At 46.7% G+C, this 23,938-nt stretch overlaps 1 protein-coding gene across 3 annotated transcripts in view; it reads left to right on the plus strand.

The window, feature by feature from the left end:
- The first annotated feature begins 3,643 nt into the window (after window positions 1–3,643).
- The window catches only part of FAM168A (family with sequence similarity 168 member A), a 150,991-nt gene continuing 130,696 nt past the window's right edge, over window positions 3,644–23,938 (plus strand). The window contains exon 1 of one of the 3 annotated variants that reach the window (XM_044450139.1): window positions 3,644–3,856. The gene's annotated coding sequence lies outside the window, so the exon portion shown is untranslated. The remainder of the gene's footprint in view (window positions 3,857–23,938) is intronic. The other 2 variants (XM_044450136.1, XM_044450138.1) reach the window with 2 other exon arrangements.

Raw genomic sequence — 23,938 nt, forward strand, 5'->3', positions numbered from 1 at the left:
AGCCGCCCCGAGGCTTCGGCAAGGGGCGGCTCACAACATTGAATAAAATACACAATAAATTAAAACAGTAACAATTAAAATATATACAGTAGAATAAAATAAAATAAATTGTGTTTTATTGTACACAATTGTATCTTATTGTGTTGTAAGCCGCCCCGAGGCTTCGGCAAGGGGCGGCATAGAAATGTTATAATAATAATAATAATAAGTCAGAAATGACTTGATGGCACATAACAACAACATATTTATATATGATCTAAAATCTCTCTCTCTGCCTTTCAAAGACCATTTTACTTGTAAAAAGGGATATCTGGGCAGAGGGGAGGGTGGCGTTTGATTTCAGAAGGAAACCTCAGGCAGAAGGGCTTGTGCAGGGGGTCTGTGCACGCAGCAGGAAGTGAACAACTCCAGCTCTTTGGGGAGGGATTTGGTGCAGCAGAACTGGGGCACAGTGGGACAGGTGGCCCCACAGAGATCTGGGGCATCAAAGGAAAGATTCAGGGCTCAGTCCTAGTTTGCCTCTCTCTGACACAACCTCTGCATGTCCTAAGAACAGCCCTGCTGGATCAGGCCCAAGGCCCATCCAGTCCAGCGCTCCTTTTACATCATAGCAAACCCGCTGCCCACAGGATCCCTCCAGCAGGATGCGTGCAAGACCTTCTGCCGAAGCTCCTCGGAAACTGGTGTACACAGATAAGCCACCGCTGTAGCAGAGGCAGCACATGGCCAGCAAGGCTAGAAGCCGCCGCCTCCTGCAGGAATTTGTCCCATCATAGGATGGTCGAGTTGGAAGGGGCCGAAAGGCCATTGGGACCGACCTGGTGCTCGGTGCAGGACTCCCAGTTAAACCATTCCTTTGAGAGCTCTCCAAACGGGTGGCCATCACTGCTTCCCGTGGCACTGAATTCCAGAGTTTAATTACACGATTATTTATTTCGATATTCTACCCCAATAGTCCAGAGGGCTACTGTCGTTGTGCAAAGGACGTCCTTTGAGCTGTCCTGAATCCCGTGGCCCTCAGCTCCCACCCGTGGGACCACCCCACCGGGTTCTAATTCGATGGGAGATGGAGAAAAACATTCTCCACATTGCACATTATTCCGAACACCTCCAACATTTCTCCCCGGCCCGATTTCTTTTTATTTATTTATTAAAACATTTCTATGCCGCCCCTTGCCGAAGCCTCGGGGCGGCTCACAACACAAAATAAAATACAATAAAATACAAAAATAACAATATAAAATTAACAATATAAAATAAATAACAATATAAAAGAAGTCGCCCTGGCCAGGTAAATAAGCAAATATTGTTAACAATTAAAATGACCCTTAAATAAAAAGGTCTTTGCCTGGCGCCGAAAAACAAATAACGACGGCGCCAGGTGGACCTCTCTGGGGAGCGCATTCCATAGATTGGGCGCCACCGCAGAGAAAGCCCTCCTCCGAGTACCTACCCTCCTAATTTCTTTCACGGAGGGTTCTAAGCTAAGCCATCCCAGCTGTTGAAGCTGTTCCTCCCAGGAGAGCTGCTGCAGCCCTTTCGTCATGTTCGTTGCCCTTCTCTGCACTTTCCCCAACTCTGCAGTGCCCTTTCTCAGGGGTGGCACCAGGTGCTCCAGAGATGTATATACACAGAAGCACAGAAACAGAGTGAGCCAGAAGGGGTCTCCCGGGCCATCTAGTCTGACCCCCGGCACCAGCCGGCTCCGCTCACGACATGCCCACCACGTGCGCGTCCAGCCTGTCCTTGAACACCCGCACCGAGGGGGCCTCAGCCCCCTCCCGTGGCTGCACGATCCCAATTAAGGGCTCCATCGCGAAGATGCGCGAGCGTCTTTCCGCCCGGCGGCAAGAGATCTGCCTCGAGGCCGCTCGCAGAGCGTTTGGCGCACTTTGCTCGCGCTCTCTGCTGCCGCCCAGAGGCCCGTTGACACCCCGTCGGCCTGAGATGCCCGAGCGTGACCCTTCCCAGCATCTCAAATAGGGCCTTTTGTAGGGATGCCGTGCGCGCGCATCCCGAGACCCCCGGCTTCCTAAGCATCCCTTCATTTCCCATCGCAGGTGTCCTTCCCTTCCCGGTGCCCTTCAGCGGGCAGTGCCTGCTGGGGATGCTGGGAGGAGTAGTCCAACCCTTCCGGGGAAGGCCGGTGAGGCGCGGGTGGAATGCTTCAGTTTGGGATGCTGAGGGTGGGGGGCCGCTTCCTCGGATCTCATAGCTTCCGCTGGACTCTGCAAGAGCACGGGTTGCTTCTCCAGGGCTGTCCTGAGTTTTTCAGCAGGAAAAAAATAACCAAACTTGTCCCAGCCGGTGGGCCCATCTTGGGTAGAATGTTATTCTCTCCCCCACCGCGAAGAATCCCGCGACCACCCTGGCGCCCTCCAGATGCGCTGGCTTGCGCCTCCCATCCTGCTGGCTGGGGATAATGCGAGTTGCAATCCCAAACACAGCCGGAGGGCGCCCGGTTGCAAGAGCATGGCTTCGCTCTCGCTCCCAGTGGCCGTGGGTGTCGCGATTAAAATTGCTGCTCGCGTCGTGGTTCCCCTGCGCTTTCTAGGAGCCAAGATTTGCTTGCGAGAAAACGTGCTCCGTGAATGAACAGCGAAGGAAAAGCCGAAACCTGTCGCTGGGCGCGAGCGAGCGAGCTCCCCTTCCCCTCAGTAACAAGGAATTGTAACGTCGGTCTGTATTTTATTGTTGTCCACCACTTAGGAAGCTCTGTCGGGTTATTCAGCGGCCTAAACATTTATAAATGGAAAGGAATTAAGAGTTCACCGATTTGCATTATGTTCGCCTGTGCTGACTCTTACGTCCAGCTGCAAAATCAGGACGCACTTCTTCAACCCAGTGCCCCGCCGAACCATGGCATTTCCTTCCAGGAGACGCCGCGATGGCCACTCATTTGGATGACGTCGTGCGGCGATGGGCGAACTCATGCGGAAGCAGGCCAGTGGGGCTACTACGAGTCCTGATGGCGATTGCTGCTGCCATGATGGCAGGCGGGCTGCCTACATGCACCAGCTGCCGGCGCTCACGGGCGGGACGGGGCTGTTCCACACCCGTCCGACCGGCTCCGTCCCAGCCTTGGGGCGCTGCTGACGTTCCGCGCTTTTAAGAGCGGGTTGGGAAGCGCCTGGGAGGGGAGACGGCGCTCGGGGGCTACCCGCCCGGGGGGCTCTGTGCTGCCCCCCGGAGCATAGGCTGGCATGCCCCTCTTGCTGCAGAACGTGCGCCTCTGGGCTCCGCGCTGGGGCAGGGCGCTGGGCGCGGTGGAAACAGCGCTAGCCCGGCCGGCCGGCCGGCCCGAGACGCGACTACAACGCCCAGCGTGCCCCGCGCCGTCCAGCTTCCTCTCCGTGCTGCCCGCGTGACACCTCCTTCCTCCTCCAGCAGCAGGCGCCGCCGCGACTACACTGCCCAGGATGCCTAGCGGCCGGGCGAGCGCCCGCCCAGGTGCGGCCCGGCGGCGCGAGGCCTGCTGGGAGACGTAGTGCCGGCGCGCTAACGGTTCGCTGAGGCGGCGCTGGCGGCGGCGGCGGCGCGGCGTCCCCTGCGCGGCTCGCCCGCGTCCGGCGCCTCCCCCGCCGCCACGCACGGGCGCGCGCGCGCGATCACGCCGCTCCGGGTCCTCCCTCCCTCCCTCCTCCTCCTCCTGCAGCTCCCCTCAGCGGCCTGTTCCCTCCCGTTGGCGGCTGCTGCGGCTGGAGCGAGCGAGCGAGCGAGCGACGAGCCAGCCAGCCAGCCAGCGAGCGAGCGAGCGAGCGAGCGGCTGAGGGAGGCTGGAGCCGAGGCGGGCAGACCGAGCCGCCGCCGCCGCCGCGTCCTCCTCGGCAGCCCGGGACGCCGCCGCCGCCCGCAGGTGGGAGAGACCCCCGCCCGCGCCGCCGCCTCAGCGCCCCCGCTGGGGTGGGGGAGGGGCCCGCGCCCGAAGCGGGGAGGGGGCCCGGGGGGTCGTCGAGGGCACGAGGCGGCGCGGGGCCGCCCCCCGGCCCGGCCAGGCCCCCTGGGGTGGGAGCGCCGGGGGCCGGCGGGGAGCGAGGCTGGGGGGGCGCGGGGAGGGGGCGACAGGGAGCTCTGGCGCGGCGCGCTGCCGCGGCTGCGTGTGAGGGGCGACCTGCGGGGGGGGGGCGGCCGGCCGGCCGGGGGCGCGCGTCTTTGCGGGGGGCCGCGCGCGGGCTCGCTGCACACGCGCGCGCGCCTGCAGAGGTGAGTCCCTTGGAGTATGTTGCGGAGGCTGCGGGCCAGGGGCTGCTGGCGGGGGGGCGGCCGGGGGCCCTGGGGGGCCGTGGGGTGCGGGAGCGAGCTTTGCTCGGCGCCCCCGGGAGGCAGCCTGGGAGGCTGAGGTCCGGGAGCCCCCGGCGCCGTCCCCCTTCGGCGGAGCAGCAGCGCGCAGGGCGACCTTGAGCCCCACCAGCCTTCTGCGGACCTGCCTCTCGGGGTTGTTGTGAGGATCAGATGCGGGTGAGCTGGGCACATGCGGCACAGGGAACTGGCCGCTCTCCAGATCTTCCTCATCGCCTTCATCTGCTTCTCCAGTGCCCAGTGGCTGAAGTTCTCTGGGCTCCCCCATTGGCTGTGCTGAGGGAGGTGGTGGGAGCTGCAAAATCTGGAACAGCTGGAGGGCAGCAGGTTCCGTTTCCCAAAGTCCTTCACCGAACGGAGACGTCGAAAGAGCCCTGAGCTCCGTGGAGGCTTAGGATTTGGTTATTGGAGGAATGGGAATAGGCTTTCTTGGAAGGAGGAGCTTCGAGGCGTTTATTACAGAGCACCTGTTTTAGTCTCACACCGCTTTGTTGGAGAGACGGTTTTGACATAGGACTCCGGTTTTAGTAGGTGCCCTGGTAGGGCCAGGACACTGAAGAGAGTAAACAAGATTGGGAGTTACTTATTTTATTTAACAAGTTTTATATGCCATTTGCAGCTCACGAGCTTTCTAAAAGGTTTACAACATAAAAACCATGGGGTCGCCCATGCCCTGGTGCTGCAGGACAGATTGGTGCAAGCTTTGGGGTAGAGGAGAATAGTAGAATTTGGGAGCGCAGGTTATAAATGCAGAGGTGGCACAGACACTGAGCCTGCAGCGGAAGCAACCTGCATATGTTATCCATATGGGCTTGGAGGCGGATCGCACAGGACAGAACAGGTTGGCACAAGTCAGTAGCATATGGGAATGGTGCAGGGCGCCTTTCGGGGTGAAGATTTCTGGGGTTGACAAGCACAAGCAAGCTGCATGGCAGAGCTGATGAATTTTTCATAGCACTTCTCAGGAAGAAGCCTTGGAAAGGTCTTGTCTACACGGCATGGGGCATGGTGGACTACAACTCCCACAAGCGCTGGTTAAAAACATCTGGGGCACCCTTGGTTGTTTACCCTGGTATAAGGGATGCTGATAGGGAGTGGAGATGGCATGTTTGCCCCTGGGCTGATATGAGAGAGAATGAAAGCTGATGTCACAAATGGCAGTGGTCCTTTGTATTGACTGTCTTAATTAAGCGGTTGCTAACGGGCTTGCCAAGAGGCAAGCGAAGTGTGGTGTTTGGGGTTTCTGGTATTGCCACTACTCAGGCAGATGCCAGGAATGACAACTTGCAAGAACATTTGGTGGGCAGGAGCTGGGGTGGAATATTTTAGTTTGTTTAATATGTGGAACTTTCTCCCAGTGAGAACCTGCCAGATTGCAGGGAAGAGCGTTTCAGAAGGAGATTGGGTAGAGTGGCAGTGATGAAGATGATGGCAAAAGTCATTCAGGCCAGGAACGATGAAAACACGACTGTGACTGTGAAAACAAGTGGCCGTAAAGACAGGGCAGAGACAGCTGCGTGAACAGTGGAAGTGACGGCTCTCATAAAATAGCCATTGCAGTGAGATTCTGTACATGCCTGCCTGCACCTAAGTCTTTAAGAGAGTGGGACTTACTCTCGGGTAATTATGCATAGGCTTGCAGCTGAGCGTCTGCAACAGACTTTGTTTGAAAAGATGATACCGTTGAACTGCCACGTTCCATGCAGGATATTGGCACGGGGCAGATGCTGAGAGGAGGACTCCTGAGGGCGGTCGGCTGGTGAGGAGGGGCTCTGACACATAAGTGCTGAGCCACCTTGTGCAGGGAACTGCATCTCCCAAGAGCATGTGGACGGTAAGGCAGTGCTCCCCCCCCCCATGCAAGAACAGGTGTATGCTCACAAGTGTTTCCTTACAATCACTGTGATTTTGACTTTGGGATGGCAGTTCTCAAAAAACTTTGACGCTTCATCTGTGGTTTGCATGGGGAAGCCCTGGGGCTATGCAGGGGGATTATTAGAGGAGGTGCAGAATGCGTCTGTTCTCTCAGATGCTACTTTTCTTCTGTAAGCTGCTTCGGATGTGTTGTAGAGGCAGGGAATGTGGCACATCGAGTACAATAGTGTCAGGATGTTCTCGCAAAACGTAGCCAAGCCTGCCGTGCTTGAATATTCTGGATGAATACAAATGCTGTGGCATTGTGTAACTTTAGGTGGTGGGGAAGAAGCCGCTTCCCGTCTTGTTGGTGGAACCCAGGTTTTAAGATGACTTGGATTTAATGTGATTGAGGATGTCATCACATAACATCTGTAGCCTGAAAGCAGATATATTGCAATGCTAAGAAGTGTTCAGCTGCATTAATTTTCTATCATGAATACAGATTGGAGTGGGGATAAAGAATTGTTTTCCTGTTGAAAAAGATTGCTTTAAGAGTTCATTTATCGGGACTGTAATAATCAGGACAATTAAATCTATCATTACATTGTGGATTAAGAGTGTCAGGGTGAAACTAGTTCTGTATTCTGTGTAAACAGAGGAGTCATGAAATATGGCAGTATAATAACTGTTCATTGTTGAAAGCTTTTTTTAAAAAAATTGCACCAGCTGATTGTTTTTTCTTCTCCTTGTCTGTTTGGTGATAAGCATTCAGGTTATAGCTTGTATTTCCTGTTGATTGAATTTCATCCAGAAGGAATTCAGTTTGTGCTGGAAACTGTCAAATGGTGGGGGGTTGGGGGGGAAGCGGGTTGAATTTTTCTTCTTCTCGCTTCTTTTCTTCAGACAAAGACGTGTTGTGTTAACCAGAGAAGAAAAAGCAATGGATTCCCTTTATGTTTCAATCAAAATATGAATTCAAATGCAGTGAAGCTTTCTTGCTGCAAAGTTGTGATGGAGAAAGGCTGGGCATTTTTCAAGGAATGCAGATGATGGAAGCATTTTGGGGAAAATGTTTTGCTGGGCTTGATTGAATCAGTGTCATTTGGTGAAATGCTAACTGAAGTGGCTGCTGATTAAAGCACAGTCTGCATAGAGGCAGAGGGGAGTATAATGAGAGACAGGGCACATCCTGAAGACTTAAAGCTGTTCTACCACTGAAACAAACCAAACCCATTTTAATGTTTTACTTGTGGCCCTTTTGAAAGATCTGCCTGACTTACTGAATTGCCAATATTATCTTCTTGCTGGTATTGAGGTGTGTGTTTCAGTTACTGACAATATTTATAATAAAATTACTTTTTGGCCTGGTTTGCACAAAACATGGTTTGTTTAAACCGTGGGCTGCTGTGCACGAGACGCAGCCTAGTTCCATTTTTAACCAGCAACCTATGATCAGCCCATTTGTAGTGTGTGATGTAATGTGCGAATCTGGAATGCTAGGCTGAGTACCCTGCATATACTCTTAAACAACCCAGCATGGTGAGATTGCATGTCATGCTCAACAGCCTATGAATGAACTTCTTATAGGTCGCCTATAGGAGAAGTGTCGGGTGTGCGGAAGGAGTAAGAGCGTAAGAAAAGACACGATAGATCAGACCTGTAGGCCATCCAGCCCAGCAGCCAGGTCACATGGAGGCAGCCCAGCTGCCCACAGAATCCCTGTACAGGATGGGTGCGGCAGTCCGCTCCTTCTCAAGTTCCCCAGAAACTGGTGTATGCAGACCAGTAACATTGATAGCCCTTTCCTCCATGAATTCGTCCAGTTCCCTTTTAAAACCATCCAGCTTCCTGCAGCAGTGGATTTCATAGTTTAACTCTGTGCTGTGAACCTTCCCACTGTCCTGTGTCTTCCGTTGGCTTCATGGGATGACCCCAGGTTCTAGTATTATGGGAAAAAGGGAAAATGCCCCCCTCCCCACTTCTGCACATCACATATAACTTAGAACACGTTTGTCATGTCTCCCTTTACTCACGTTTTGTCTAAGCTTAGCAGTCGTATTTGTAATACCTGTTTCTCACAGGGTTTGATAATTTTAGTTGCTCTTCTCTGCACTTTTTCCAGAATAGTAATGTCCTTTTTCAGGCGCATACATGAGAACTGTAAAAAATATTCTAAGCACACTCACACCAAAGATTTGAATAAGGAGAGTACAATCTTGGTAATTTTATCTTCAGTGTCCTTTCTCCCAGCTTGGTTGATTATTTTGGAGCTCCTCACAATCTCTCTCGGCTTTGATCACCCTAAATAGTTTGGTGTCATCAGCAAACCAGGTCATTTCACTGCTTCCTCCTAATTGCAGTTTATCTGTGAATAGTATGAAAATCACTGGTTCGAATACGAAACTCTGTGGGACCCAACTGTTTAGATCGCTCCATTGGCAGAGTAGGATAGCTCCTACTCTTTGCCTTCTGTTCTGCAACAACTTAAGTGATTCATAAGAGCCCCTGCCCCTATTTTTCATGACTGTTAAGTTCGCTACAGAGAGTTTTGTGAGGCTTTCTCAAAAGACTTTTGGAAATCCAAGTAAATGATATCTCCCCAATGACCCCATCCACCTGTGTATTGATACATTCAAAGAACTCTAATAGGTTAGTGAGACAGAATTTACCTTTGTGGAAGCCATACTGATTCTTTTTCAGGAGGACTTGGCCCTCTTTGTGCTCACGGATTCTATCTTTGATAACACTTTCATCCAGTTTACCCAGAACTGATGCTAAGCTAATAAGCCTGTAATTTCCCAGATCTGCCTGGATCCCTAAAAAAAGCATTACATTGGCCATTCTCCAGTCCTCTGCTACAGAGGCTGATCTTAGGACATGCTACATATTTTGATAAGAATATGAAATTTCACATTTGAGTTCATTAATGATTCTAGGATAGCTGCCATGTGGTCCTGGTGATTTATTAACTTTAAGTTTATTGCTAGGATTGGGGCTTTAATCTTTTGGAACTACTGTCACTCTTAATGCCTCAGACTCCCTTCCTGAATACATACACAGTTCAGGACTGGGCATCTGTTTTGTCCTCTGTTATGAATTCATTCAGCTTCTCTGCAGTCTCCTTATCCTGTACTCCTTTAGTTTCATGATCACCCAATGGCACAGCAGCCTTTTATCCTGGTATCTTTCTTCTGATATAATGTTGGCTTTCATGTTGTTAGCCACATGCTCTTCAGCTTTTGGGATATCTGCTTGCAGCTCCCTTGGGCGAGCTTGTGCTTTCTTTTGTTTTCCTTATGTGGGCAAGATTTCCACCACCTGAAGGAAGACTTTTTCTCTTCAGTAGCTTCCTTGGCACTGCTGCTTAACCATGCATACAAACTCTCCCCTACCTGTCCCCAACAGCTCATTGGTTGCTTAAAACATGTGATGATGTTCCATGGGGCCAGGTTATCTAAAGGAGTGCCTCTTTCCATATGCTCCTTCCTGGTCCTTAGGCCATCTTTGGTGGTCCTTTGAAGGAAATGAGGGGGTTTATAAGGAGAAGGGCCTTCCTGGAAGTGGCACCCTGAGTCTGGAATCAGCTCCCCAAAGAGGTTTGCCTGGCACCTTCTCTCCGTTCTTTTCGGTGCCAAGCGAAGACCTTCTTATTTACCTGATATTTTAATTGTTGAGATAATCTTAAGGTGTTGTAATATATTATGGCATTTTATATTTTAATGCTATTGTGCTTTTCGTTGTGTTTTTATGGGTAAAGATTTGAGGCTGTTACAAAATTTTATGGTGGTGCTTTGTTGTTTGATTGTTAGATTGTATTGCTCCATTTTTGCTGTTTTAATATTACTGATTTTTATTATGTACATTGTAATCTTGTAACCCTCCCAGAAAGCCTTTTTGGCTAATGGGGCAAGATGTAAATCTAATAAATAAATCAAGTGGATCCTCCGTGTTTGCATGCATTTTTTCTGAATGTAAATGAGATTTATTGGCTTAAAATGTGTTTAGCAGTCCTCCCTTCCACACACACACCATAAGCAGCGTACAATCTTTTGATCAGCATTCCAAGGCTGAATGCAGTTCTTTGGATTAATGGTATTTGAGTCAGTGGGATTTATCTCTAGTAGATAACTTGATTTAGCAGCAGGGGGTTGAGATGGGTTAGAGGGCTTGACCTCAAATTCTCTGGTTCAGTAGCTAAAGAGTTAACCTGGAATGGACTCTAAGATAGTTTGGAGGGTGACTTCCTTTTATATCTGGAAACAATTAACTTATTTTAGACTATGATTAATTGTTGCAAGTGTGATTTCTAGTGTCTAGCAGTTGCCCTTTGTCTGAGCTAACAGTGAGGATGTGTGGTCCTTGACTTGGTAGATTTTCAATATTCTCTACCATTTTGCTTTCTGGGCTCCACCCTTGAAGCTCCAGCAATTCCTGGTCTTTCTTGTTGCAGTCTCTTCTTCATAACTTCTGGATGGAAATTATGAATTTGAACTTACTTGGCCTCCAAGGTTTACTCTCTTTGGTCGTGTATGGAAGGACCACTCTTCTGGGTTTCGATCCTTTGTATGTAGCTTGCATTTTCTGACTACTGTGCTACTGATCTAAAGCCTCTGACCCTGATCCTGCAAGGCAGCCCATCCAACATACCATGTCCTGATGAAATATCTGCCAGGACATCTAACTGATTGAAGAGAAGGCTGCTAGTCCTCATGGTTATGTGCAACCTCCAGATCAGAGACAGCAGGCCTATGTACAGTTGCTGGGGAACATGGTGGGGTGGAGGGGCTGCTGTTGCACTCATGTGGGACCCCATGTGAAGCTGGTTTACTGTGTAGACAGAATACTGGGCTAGATGGACCTCAGCCAGATCAGCCTGGCTCAAATGTCTTAACTACTTTTAGGAAAAGCCAGCTTCCAGGCGTGAGTTGCCATCCTGAAAGTCACGGAAACGTCCTCGTTACCTAACATGCATTAGTTATGTGCATGTTTGTTTTATTCAATACACTGAATTTCTGCCAGTTCCTTTGCAGCGGATAGATAGGTAAACAAGGAAATAAAATAATGGCTTACAGTTTAATGGGCACAATGGAGACGGAGGGAAGAAGGAAACAAAACCAAATCAAGCACTGTTGACACTGCATGGGACAGTTCAGTTCAGCAGCCCCTTTCCTCCCGTTTTCTCCCCGATGTGGCTACTGATTGCCTTGATCGGGTTTACTGCATTTTGGACCTTGTGTTCTGCCCCCTCCCCATGTGTCAAGGCGACTTGAAAGGGAGTGTTTCATTATATGAATGGCTCTTAATTTGCTAAGAAATATTTATTGGGAATAGCTTACGTCTGAGAAGCACTAAACTTACGTAAAATATCTGTGTGGCTATGTTTCTCCAGTGAAGCTGAATAATGTAGTTGTCAATTTCTTTGTGCAAATGCCGCTGTGCCATTTGTCAAATGGAGCACTGGCTGAAGAACATCCAAAGAGAGAAACTGTCTGAGAAGACGTTTTTAAATTAAATAATTAATGGCTTATAGACCCACATGCACAAAAAGAGGACCGTACATGGCCCCCCATGCCCGTCCAACAATGAGAAATCTAAATGAGAACTAATTGCAGTTCTCTGAGCACACAGCACATCTTTTGAGCAGCAGCCTTGGGATGCTTCAGAAAATTGTCTCATTTCTGCCTCCCCATAGTATGTTGGCTGCAGCAGAGTAAATGTCATCCATTCTAATCAGTTTTGGGAGTGCAGGTAAGCCACAAAATGTCCACAATTGCGAAGACACCTTGTTTCGGCAGGCTGAGTATATGCTTCATTTCTGGCTCATTTAAAAATATAGCAGTCATGGCTGATTTTTGATGTTCCTTTCATAAAATGCTGGGTGGTTGGAGATGATGAGCTTGTTAAAAGGAAAATGCTGTTTCTCTGCTTTCCCTTCCGAGCTTTCTGCCTGCCCTTCAGTCCAGTTTATGATCTTCATTTGTCTTCACTTAATGCCTTTCAGGCTTGATTATATCTGCAGGAGCTCTTGATTTGAGTTCCTTTGCAATATTTTCTATGCTTCCTGGGTTTCTTTTTAATTTGGTGATCTTTCCATCCCATAATGCGCTTTGCTCTGCAGCCATAGGAGAGCGCTTGATTTAGTTGACAGTTGCTGCTGAAAATGGGCAGTCCCAGGTTTTGTGGGCCTTGTGTAAACTAGGGCTTAATTAAGACCAAGGCGATCTCTGCACAGAGGCCATGGTTTGTGGCCTTGTCTTAGAATGTTAACATGAAGAATGAGATTACTGTGAAGATAGAGGTGGTATTTTGAAAGTTTTGCTATAAACTGTAACATCAAACCCTACATGAGAAAAGAGGGAACTATTATCATAGTATAATGATTAGTTTGTAGGTAGCAGAATTGCAATGTGAACGTAGAAAATTGCAGCTAGATCAGGGGTGGGCAATTAATTTTCCTGTGGGGCCACATGAGAAACTTTGACAGTTGTTAAGGGCCTGACCAATACACTGACAGCTCTGCTCAATATATATCTCTCTAAAAACAGTAAATGAAACATTACAATGATACAATGAAAATGTGGAGCACAGAACAACACTGTTTAATGAATATTCACAAAAACATTAACATTACATGAAAAGCAATACATTCAATTTAGCAGATCCTTCAAAATAAAAGCAGTGCAGTTGTATTGCTTGCATCTATATTACGACGATATAGATTTGCATTGACGTTTAATTTGCCGGTGACCTCATGTGGGCCAGTCAGGGTCAGCTATCGGGCCAGATGTGGCCCGCGGGCCGTACAACGCCCAGGTCTGAGCTAGATGCTCAGTGATCGGGTGTTGCAAGCAATAAATCCATCTGTGTGGAAGCTGCTTCCAAGAGTCTCTGATACTTCAGTTAGACACAGTGATGGGACAGGGCTGTTCTAATGCTAGGGGCAGCATTGTGTGAATAGTGCTTTTCATGGCCTGGGCTCATCAGGAGCAGGGAGGATATCCAGGCTGCTGCCGGTCCCAAAACTACTGGGGAAAGAAAAGTGCTGTAATTGGACAAGATCACACGATGCACTTTCTGCTCCTTGCAGAGCGGGATCTGGCCTTGACTGATAAGAATCCTGTGCACAGACAGAGGATGGCACGGATGCATTGCCCTGTCTCCTCTGGGTTCTTGCAGCATAGAAGCCACCCCTGTACACAAATGCAAGTATTAATAACAGCCATCTTGTTGCTTAGCTCAAATGGCAACTCAGGGAAAGAGCATTGCAAGGAGACTTGATCTTCGCCCTAATCCTACTGCGGTTAGAATGGGGATGGCACAGAAACGGACAGACCTCGGCTGGAGGTTCATGACTGTCGTGTAATTGAGGTTGGCATCTGGGCTGACTTGGAGCATCTCGCTCTCCTGAAACAGAAGCATAAACTGTAGGAATATTCATTGCTGGGCGCAATCATTTGCCCTTGAAGCAAGGCAGCTTCTGACTCTTGATGAGCTTGGATTCTTAAAAAAAACCCTTATAACTACAATAACATGCCTTGAATATGAAACATAATTAATCAGTCCTTGAGAGTCAAACCCAAACAGTGCAGCTAGCGGGATGCTAATGGACAAAATGTTTTTTTCATGAAGTTGGGCAAGATCAGGAAGAATGCAGAGTCAGCCCCAACAGGTTTTGCTGGAAGCTTTTATTAACCATCCAAATGAAGTGTTAGGTGTGGATGCAGAATGGTGGATGGTCGAGTTTACAGCTGGGCAAGAGGCCCTTCAGTGCCGCCCCCCGCCCCACGCTTCTACTGGAACATCCTGTGCTAGAACTGGGAGCCGTGCTTCAGCAGAGGCATGGAGAGTGCCAGGACTTGGTAGTCTGGCCAGATGGCCTGTTGTGGGGGAAATAGATGGCTGCTTCATTTGACAGCATAACTTTTATTGCTCCTTTTTCAGTACAGTTTTAAGACTATGACACTAACTGTTGGCGCACGCTCTTCTGCCTTTCCCCTCTTTGAATCACAGCAAAGGTGCATTAGAAATGTCCCTGAGAGAGCCATGAGTAACAAGACAGTGCAGTTCGCATGTAGTGGTATTTCCAAGCAAGAATAATGGAGGACATCAAGGATAGACGATTGAGGAAAATGACTTAAAAGTAGAATGAATAGGACACCTCTGTTTCAGATCTATCCTAATGAGCAGGCATTCTTGGCAAAGGGATGTGGAGGACTTTAAAAGCTCCATGTTGTTTTCTTTGTTATCTCAAAATTGAAAGCCATTTAAAAATAACCTGAAAATGTGTTGTGATAGGGTTCTGATACATGAGGAATAAACACATCAAGCACCAGTTGTGTTCAAAGAATTTTCAGCGAGATTTTAACATGTTACTTCAATTTGTGTCTTGCGTCTTAGTCCAGAAATAAGCTGCTCAGAGCACCTGAAGCATACACGATAGCACATCTAAAGTACAGAACACCGTAATTAAAAGAATATCTCAAATATAAGAAAAATTATGGTATGACATCATGGTAATGTCATCCCCTTTGTCATGCAAAAATGGCAAACCTTCAGGCTGAAGAGTCTTTAACTTCTTTGGGTCCTGCCTCTCTGCACACGCAGAGAAGTGCGTGGCTGGATAAAAGGCCTAATGCCACAACCTGCATCAAAGGCCTCTCTCCCAGTGCCACCGCCAGAGCAGGGCTTGGAGGGTGGTCCCTCCAAGTGTACACCCGATGTCCATGTGGTGCCAACATCATCTTCTTTTCGGCACCAGGTTAGGGCTGCCCTCTATCCCGGGCACTGAGGACAGGTCAGCTATTTTAATCAGTGAAGATTTTTTAAAAACTGAAACGGTTTCAGGTGTTTAGACTGTATTCAGTTTTATATTTTGAAACGTTATACTATATTTTATTATTGTACTTTTGTGAATTGGTATGGTTGGCAGAGAAAAAATGTCATTATTCTTACTTATTCCTACTTAATTAAAATAATTTAAAATAATAAAAAGAACACACCAAGTGAATCAAGAATAACTGTTGAAAAGTACACCTCAGTCTCCAGAATTTCCCAGAATAGAAGGGGCTTTATGCTGCTGCCTGAATTAAAGTGTTCGGGACAGTTCAGTCTATAACTTCGGGGCCATTGCTAAAGATGTCATGTTCGCTGGGGTGCCGTTCTGGCTGACCTTAGGGCCAGGGTCTGGGGACCTGCTGAATGACCACCCAGAAAGGAGGCAGTGGCAACGAGAGCAGCATCGCCCTGAGGCCAGCACTGTGCTGAGGCCCGTCGGGTCCGATCATGCACACAGCAACATCCTTAGTATCATTAAACACATTTATAGGAAGGGGCAGGTGGCCTGCCTGAGCCTGCTCATGGTTACGGATGTTCATTTTATTTGTTTTTGCTTTTAAAAATACCGTTTTTTTTTTACCACAAAACTGGTAATTATTCTCAGGTAATGTGTTTGGCATTGGTGCAACATAAACTCACTTTTCAGAGGTTCAGGTAAGAAAAGGGGCTAGTCCACACAGTGCATTGCTTAATTATGGCACTTCTTATCACAGGATATGGTGACAGCCACTAGTTCAGCTGGCCTACAGGGATTACTTCAGTGCTGCTCGTCCTGATGGATCTATGCCACCTCCAGGCTCAGAGGCAGGAATACCTGTCTGTGGGACCCCCAGGAGGAAGGACTGTTCCTCTCACGTCCTGCTTGTAGGCCTGCCAGAGATGTAGACAGGGTTTTGGTCATGGCCCCCTAACGATCTTCATGTTTTATGCTACTCGGCTTTTGGTACACTTGCACAAATTCGTTATGTGCTAGTGCGGTTCTCAGCAAAGAGCCAGCCGTTGGAACTTAGTCTCGGCTTAGGCCAATGCAGGGAATATTGGTTTTGCAGGAAACTGGATTGTCTGGGTGGGATTATTTTAAGATCTGTCTTTATGATATTGCTGTTAATAGCCACAATCTATTTTACCTGTTCTAAGTGTGACTGTCTGTAGACATTCTTAGAATCAAAACTGGGGGAAGGGAAGGTAGAATTATAATTATCATGACTTACTCAAGCAAACAAATAACTCTTGGGTCAGAATTAAGGCCTGACAAGTTCATAGGCTTCCCACTCATGACACTTTTGCTTGTGTTGACCCATAAATCCTTTCTGGCATGTTTCTACAATAATCTGCAATTATGAAAAAAACATGCAAAATGAATTTAAAATATGTATCGTAATTTATTTGTCAATACCTTTTCTCCCCAAGTTTGCAGTTCTGAACATAATTTGATGGATTTTGAACTAATTTAACCACATTGGGAAATCTAGAAAGTGCGGAGGTCAGTGGGAAACCTGAGTTTCTATTCCTACATTAGGCGAGGAGGGGTAGATCATATTGAAATTCACACTGTGATATCAGGAAGCATCCAGGCTGAGCTTCTCATTTTGAATTTGCATGTGGGTGATGGAGCAGTTACCATGGCAACTGGAGGGAACCGGTGGTCCTTTGGCTACTGATGTGTGTTTTCCTTGTGCCAGCAGGAGATGCTCCCAGCAGTGGAAGAGCAGGGCACAGGTCTAGAGAGCACTGACTCGGGGCAAACACAGCCTTCCTGGGACCTATATGAGGATGCTGTTGCCATGCCCATCGAGAGCTTTCAGAAGGATACCTGCTTCTCCTGGGAACCTTTCTTCTCCCCCAAATTATGCCTGCTCGCTTCTTTCCCTTCATGCCTATGTGATTGCTTATGAAGCGCCTCTGAAGGTGTGGCAGTTGGGAGCAGAATAAGATGCCCCTTTGAAGAGCTGTAGGGAGTTAGATCAAAGACCTCACTGGCCCAGCCATCTTTTCACGTAGTGGCAAACCAGATGCCTGAATGGGAAGCCCACAAGTAGTACATGAATGTATTTTGAAAGTTTTAAGAGATATAAATCCACTTGGTACATTTTTAATAAACTTCACTATTATGTAGTGGACTTCTGGCAGAAGGCTTTGTCGGCAGAACTGCTGTTAATTTCAGAATCTGTATCACATCATTAGTGTCACATCTGAGTGCATTAGCAAATCACAGCAGAACCGGGCCCAAGGGAGCAAAATTATAATTGTCATCAAGTATTCCTTCAGCCCTTCATATCAAAGAGGATAATGCTCTCCTAGCAATCCTCCAAGGCAAATTAAGTGGATGCCTTAACTTAGAAGACTACGAAGAGTAGTCTTTAGCGCATTATAATACAGAGCTGATGATGCAATAAAAAGTTATTTTTGCCAAAATTGTCCTGGAGATTTAATGCTGCCAAGGTAGCTTCTATTTAAGAACATAAGATCTCCGGTTGCATCACACCAAAGGCAGACTCTACCTGGTCTACCATCCTGTTACTGACTGTGGCTAAAACAGAAGGCTGTAGGAAGTCCACAAGCAGAACTTGAGCACAATGGTTTTAATTAAGGAAAGGATGGAAAATAAAACAGCTTTTATTCTATTGCTTTTACAGCAGCCTTAGGAATCTGCCCCCCCCCACCAAAGTTGGCCTACAGATAATTTTACTATCCTGCTGGAGCTGGCAGAAGGAATGGAGAAAGGTCAAAATATTTCATTCCTCCTGTGCCAGTCCATTCACCTGCATGAAATTCCAGGTTACTTTTGGCTAATGGGCCTAGTTGCTTAAACAGGAGAGTGTTATACAAATCAGTAGTACAGTCACACCTGGAATACTGTGTGGGGTGCTGCTTGCCATCCCCGAAAAATACATTGCTGACCTTGGAAAGGGGTACCCAAAGTATTTAGAGGGCTGGAGCTCTTACAGTATGAGAAAGCGATGTCTTGAACATCATATTTTGGAGGTAAAACCCCCCCAAAGGTGAGTGGAAAAGTGTTTAATGCATGGTGTGAATAAAGCAAGACGACTTTTTCTCCCTCTTCACAGTATTAAATACTGGAGTGAACTGGACTTTTCAGTGGACAGTCCATGTAGTTTTGGAGTACGATGCAACTGGGTGATTTTTCACCCTGGACTTATTGGGTGCACTTTAGATGGCCATGTGTGTTATTTCATTTGTGAAACATATTAGAAATACCACCCCTGCAATTTAAAGCTGTTCCTGCGTTACTGCAATATTAAAATAACAGCAAGAAAAGTCCTGAACCAGTGTCTGAATGTAGGTTTGGGATGCATGAGTGCATGGGTTTAAAGAAGGAATAGATAAATTGATGGAGGATGCAGCTATTAATTGCTCGTGGGCACGGTGGCCACAGAGGCTGCCTCTCCTACTGGAGGCTGTTAGCCAATGAACACCAGTTGCTGAGAAAAATGAGCAAAAGGGAAAAGGTTGCACGTGTTTTCCACTTGCAGGTTTCCCATGGGCCCTGTGTGGGAGGAAGGCTGGGCTGGATGGACCTTTGATTTGCTCCAGCATGGCACTTGTTAAGTTCTTATTAAAATTGATTTTTAATTTATCTTTTGAAGAAGTTACCTTTCCAAAGCAGTTTAGAATAGTCAGTAAAACAAAATAGGCCTACAGAAATATACCCGCCTTAAAAGAACAGCACATAAATGAGATAATACAATCTAGTCAACAGCAGATAGCACAAAATTAAAATTGTAGCAGGTGAAACAGTGTCTGGTTGACCAGAGAGCAGCGCCTTGGGCAGGTACATGTCTGCGTTTGTTCAGATAGCCTGGACCCAAATGGACTGGATTTTGACAATCGCTGCTCCTTACTTTAGAAATGAATCAACAGTCCCTGCTAACTTATGTTGTGGTTTTGAGGAAGAGAAATAAGTGTTCACTATTATAAATACTGTGATTTAAGAAGCTAGTCTGTATATGTTGCTTGTCCAACTCTTCTCTTTCTGTAGATTGCAAGGGGAGTAATAAGTTGGAAGTCTGAACTGCAATTTCCTGGAAATTGTACCTTCTGGTAAATGATCACTCCATCTCAACCTCTCTGTTGCCGTAGATGGAACAATAAATACTATAATGCTCTTTTATCAGATAAGAGTTGCTTAAATGGACTGTTTGTTTTCTAATGATGGTATGATCCACAGGACTCGTAAATGCCTGTGATTTTATTCTCATGGAAATAGCTCTGCATATTTTCACTCAAAGGTCTCCTGTTGAGGTTAATTTATTTAATATGCTGGCTAATCTACTCCTTTTATTTTCTGCAGATTTGGCCTCGTGTCCCCTATATGTTTGGGTAATTGGCCCAATGCAAGTCCAGTCTCTCTTGCTTCGGACTGCCAGGCGGTTACTAGGTAACTGGTTGGTTTTCCTAAGTAAGATTCATGATAGTCCTATGATTAAAAAGCTCCACTGCAATTTTGAAGTCTTTGTTATTCTCGGGAAGGATGCGGTGTTTTCCAAGGTGAGCATATGTAATATCGATAGCAAGGATCGTGTTGGGGACATTAGGAAATAGAGCGCTACAGCTCCTTTGCCTAATCCAGGTATCCTGCAGGTGCCGAATTAGACTTGATAGACCTATCGTTTGAATGGCTTTCCCATTGCCTACTTTCAGGGAATCTTTTTCATGTGGAGTAGTTTGCCGGAGAAGCCGGAACTCTGGCATATCACCCCGGGGGCATTTCTAGGCTGCATGGGTCTTGCACAGTTTTTGTAATAAAGGGAAGGGGCTGTAGCTCGCCGACAGAAGACATGCCCTGCATACGGACGTTTCCAGGTTCAATTCTAGTTGTTTCCAGAAGAAAGGGTTGGGTAGCTGGAGAGGAACGTCCTTGAAGAGCTGCTGCCAGGCACACTGCTGCTCCGGGGCTAGATGGGCTACTAGCCTGACCCAGGATAAGACAGCATTTAGCATGGGTTTAGGCTTTGTTACCAGCCTGCGTGCATTCAAAGTCCCCCCTCCAAAAAAACATGTCCGGGCGCTCAACAGCTGCACATTCCAGAGGAAGATTGATATTGAATGGGTAAATTTCTGAGGAATGCCAGAGTCCCCCATGCACAGATTGAAAGCAATTCTCTAATTTCCAATAATCTGACGACCTGATCCTAGGTGAGCATATGTGGAAGGAGCATGCATGGCATTTCAGCATCACTCTCGCAGTCGGTCTCCTGGGGATGATGGGGCTGGTGGCTGTGGAAGGCTGCCTTAGGGAGAACCCATGGAATTATCTGGTCTGTTATGAGACCTGGATGCTGGCTGGCTTGGAAAAGTGCATTCTCTGTAAAGAATAAAGTAAAGTATGGGGAAATTATTTGTCTTTTGCGGTCAGGGATTAGAAACATGATGTCTGAGACCATACAGTACATGGATTATTGTGTGCAAGGGCCTGGCCAAGTCTTTGTTACCCATACACTCCAGTTCCTGTTTCCAAGAAGCACCATCTATGGAGCCTGTTTGGCTGAACATCTTCTCTGGTTTTATACCCTCCAGTTATGTAAGTTCTGTGATTTGCTAAGTTCTCAAGTGATGCACAGTTTGTACTCCTACAACCGAGTAAACAAATTGACATTAACTTCTCTCATGGGATGGAGAGCTATTGCCTGCCTGCCTGGGAAGTTCTGCGTACTTTAGATATGGACTTTGCCCGTTCTCATCTCCCCCACCCCTTGCCCTGCTCCTTTGTAAGTGTTTATGCTAAATTAAACTTCGCAAGAGTAGGATTTGTGTTTTACTTTGAAAAGCATCATTCATGTTGTTGGCATATAAGTACAGGTTCTTATTCTGTGTACTTTGGATAGATGTGAAATATTCCTTCCTAGGTGGTATGCATTATTTATTGTGTTGTAAATCAGGATATTATACTGGTCCAATTTTATTTAGTATGCTCTTTTGCTTACGCTATATTTGACAGAAGCAGGAAACTAGATACTAAATTCAAAATTTAAACGAGTCTTACAGAGATTTTTGGGGGGAAAAATGAATAGTCATTAAGGACACAGTTGTATATGTGTTCAGACAGAAAAAGATGCATAGAATTGTACCTTGAACTGACTTTGTTTAAATGATTGTATCCTGCATTTCTTTCTCCTTTCAGAAAACTAGAGAGCCACTGTGGTGTAGCAGTTAAGAGTGCAGGACCAGGACGAAGGCATTCTGGGTTCTAGTCCCCACTTGGCTATGGAGCCAACCAACACTCATCCCAACCTACCTCACAGGGTGGTTGTTGTTGATGAGATAAGATTGAGAGCAGGAGGAGAAAGATATAAACTGCCCAGAGAGCAGTTTTGGGCTATGGGGTGGTATAGAAGTGAAATAAATACATAATTAAAACATCTTTACTTTGTGATATTTTTCCCTGGCAAGTGGTAATGGAGAGCTTCTAAGTTTTCTGTGGGACTTTGTAGGTGGACAGAGAAATTATTTTCTTGCATGTTCATCGGTTGGAATAAATAAATGCTTCTCTGCTCTGTTTTGTCCGATGTTTTGTGCTGCAGCTGAACTGGGTGTGCTGTGCATAGTCCATTATCTATCTGGGAAGAACTTGACAGCAGTCAAGAGAGGCTGAGATAATTTTTTATAATGTGAAAGTGCTATTGAAGTCTGTTTCACATCAAAAAGTATTGTTTGATTGGCAAGGGAAATGCTGCATCCAAGAAAGACATTATGCCTGGGGTGTTTTCAGAAATGCGCTAAGAATTCTTTGGGCTTGGTTTGCCCTGGGTATGTTTATGATACTTGCTTAGCTGATTTTAATGAAACACTCCAAAGGGTCACCTGTACTCCGGCTTCATGATGGGATGGGTTAGAATAAGGCTGTTGTTTTGCACAAGAAATGTTATGGTAAGAATATTCCTCCCAGGTTAAGTGGGTAATAGTTTGTTTTTCCTTGAGCTTATTCTTTATCCTTGCTCTTGCTCGAGCCCTCTATACAATCTGTCACGTAATAAAACAACGGCATTTAGGTCTGAGAATATGTGTGCAGAAATGTTCTAATAGCAGCTGGTTGGAGGAGGAGGAGTTTTCCTGCCCTTTGTAGCATGTTTACAGCCTGGTCTACCTGCTAGGGTCTACAGAAGAGGGGGTGTTGGAAAACTGTACTGTATTCATGCAACTAAATGATATTTGTGGGCCTTCCACTTCAGTGAACATGTCTGTTCTTACAATTACCAGGGCAAGTGAGAATTCCTTCTAGGCAAGTAGCTTGCCACGCTCCTCTGCTCAGGCTGCCCTGAATTTGTTTTGTTTTGTTTTTCTTGTTTGGATGGGTGAACGTTAAATTAAAACTAAATGAACTGTGTCATTCATTCCCAAAGGGGTGGTCATGTTAGATTTTGCATCTTTTGTGGACAATGACCACTGCATCTGATGAAGCCCTCAGTATTTTTACTTATTTATTTATATATATTGTGATTTATATCCTGCCTTTTTCCTACAAAGGGCTCAAGGCAGCTTACATCATTCTCCTCCTCCATCTTATCCCCACAACAGCAACCCTGTGAGGTAGGTTGGGCTGAGAGTCTGTGACTGGCCCAAAGTCACCCAGTTGGCTCCATGGCTGAGCGGGGACTAGAACCCGGATCGCCTGAGTCCCGGTCCCATGCTCTTAACCGCGACACCATACTGGCTCACCACACTGGTATCCATGAAAGCATATGTCAGAATAAAGTTGCTCCTCTTGATGGTACCACAGGACTCTTGGTTCTTCTTGTGGCATCTGTATTTTAGTTCTGCTGATTTTTTTGTAAAAGCAGCTGCACTGCATCAAGTTCCCCAGGCAGCTCATCGGTGGACGTTGTCAATTGTCCAATGTCAATTGCTGGACATTGTCAAGAGAAATGTAAAGCTCTCAGAAGAATTGCTTTAACAGAACACTACTGCTTCACAGTTAATTGTGTGCTGCATTGGGTCTTTTTAAGGAGGAATAAATAATTCTGCCAAGCTTTCTTGGCCTTTGTTTGAGATACGCATGTGTGCTTAGGCTTGCAGAGTGCGTATTTAGTGCCTCTTTAGTGTCATTACTTAATTGGATGCCACGGGGGCTCCATGCAACAGTGCAGGCCTCTTATTTGGGGGAGGGACATAGCTCAGTGCAGAGCACCTGCTTTCTGTGCAGATCTTCTCCAGCATGTTTGGTTATAAAGGTGGTCTCAGGTAACAGGACTGGGAAAGATCCCTGAAGAACAGCTGCCAGCTTGAGAAGATAATACTGGGTTAGAAAGATCAATGGTATGACGCAGCTCCTTATATAAGAATCCTGTTGTTGCCGTCATAATTTCTATACTGCCCCAAGGCTCTTGCACAGAGAGAGTAACACCTGCTATATGCAGTTTGAGTCTTATTTTAGTATTGGAGTGTTGACTGTAAGTAAATTAGTCTATTTAATTCTTGTCTGATTCAGTGCCCTTTCATTCCTAAAAAAAATCAGTTGCATTATAAACTTCTAACCCAGAAGAAGCAACCCCCCAAATTCATATTTTGGGCAATTCCTTCCTTGAGGCCCATCAAAACACCACAAAAGAGTGGGATATGGACATGTCTGCTGTCTCGTCATTCAGGGTGGCCCTGCGGAATGCTGTCTTTGTTACGCATTAGAACGTTGCTTTGTGTTTATTCCATTATATTGGCATTTTATTATATTTTTGCATAAAAGCTTATCTGTAGGTGAAGAACAGTAGGACAACATTCATAATAAATACAGTTTAACAGGACATAACCTTTGAAGAAATCCACAGGTGCATTCTATCCGTAATGGTGAATGTGCACCTCTTACTGAATCTTGGGCTGTTTTTTTTTAATCAAGAGCTTCCAAGGGGGTTTCACAAGATATCACAGTGTGGTGCTTTGGAGAGTACACTTGCTGGAGGGGGCCCGGCAGAACATAAGAAAAGCCATGCTGAAT

This window comes from Varanus komodoensis, unplaced genomic scaffold (genome assembly GCF_004798865.1).
Source record: "Varanus komodoensis strain SLA01 unplaced genomic scaffold, ASM479886v1 scaffold63, whole genome shotgun sequence".
Classification (NCBI taxonomy): Eukaryota; Metazoa; Chordata; class Lepidosauria; order Squamata; family Varanidae; genus Varanus; species Varanus komodoensis.